Here is a 534-nt window from a genome sequence, read left to right as displayed (position 1 = left end):
CTACATGGAAAGACGGTATTTGTAACTCATGAGACCTTTGTCAGTATTAGGGTAGTTGGAGGGGAAAAAAAAAATACATATATATATATATACACAAAATATATGTATACATATATACAAAACATATGCTTTGTATAAACATATACAAAAATAAAATTAAGAGAGAAGATTATACTGGCAGAGGGAGAAAGGGAGAGGTAGAATGGGGTAAATTATCTCACATAAAACAGACAAGAAAAAGCTTTTACAGTGGAGGGGAAGTGGGGGAAGGTAAGAAGGAATGAGTGAATGGTATTCTCATCGGATTTGGCTTAAGGAGGGATTAACATGCACACTCAATTGTATCTATCTTACCCTACAGGAAAATATGGGCAAGGGGCTAAGAGAGGTGGGGTGGGGGGAGTGGGATGTAGAATGGAGGGCAGATTGAGGGAGGGGGTAATCAGAAGCAAATACTTCTGAGGAGGGACAGAGTCAAAAGAGAGAATAGAATAAATGGGGGGGGCAGGATAGGATGAAGGGAAATAGTTTTTT

At 39.0% G+C, this 534-nt stretch overlaps 1 protein-coding gene across 1 annotated transcript in view; it reads right to left on the bottom strand.

Annotated features, from left to right (window-relative positions):
- Positions 1 to 534, bottom strand: part of LOC114054194 (protein spire homolog 1-like) — a 137,079-nt gene that overhangs the window by 85,866 nt on the left and 50,679 nt on the right. The gene's annotated exons all lie outside the window — the stretch shown is intronic.

Source organism: Vombatus ursinus, unplaced genomic scaffold, assembly GCF_900497805.2.
Source record: "Vombatus ursinus unplaced genomic scaffold, bare-nosed wombat genome assembly UNPS02014812.1, whole genome shotgun sequence".
NCBI lineage: Eukaryota > Metazoa > Chordata > Mammalia > Diprotodontia > Vombatidae > Vombatus > Vombatus ursinus.
Note: the sequence above shows the minus strand (reverse complement) of the source record. Positions and strands in the feature narration are given on the sequence as shown.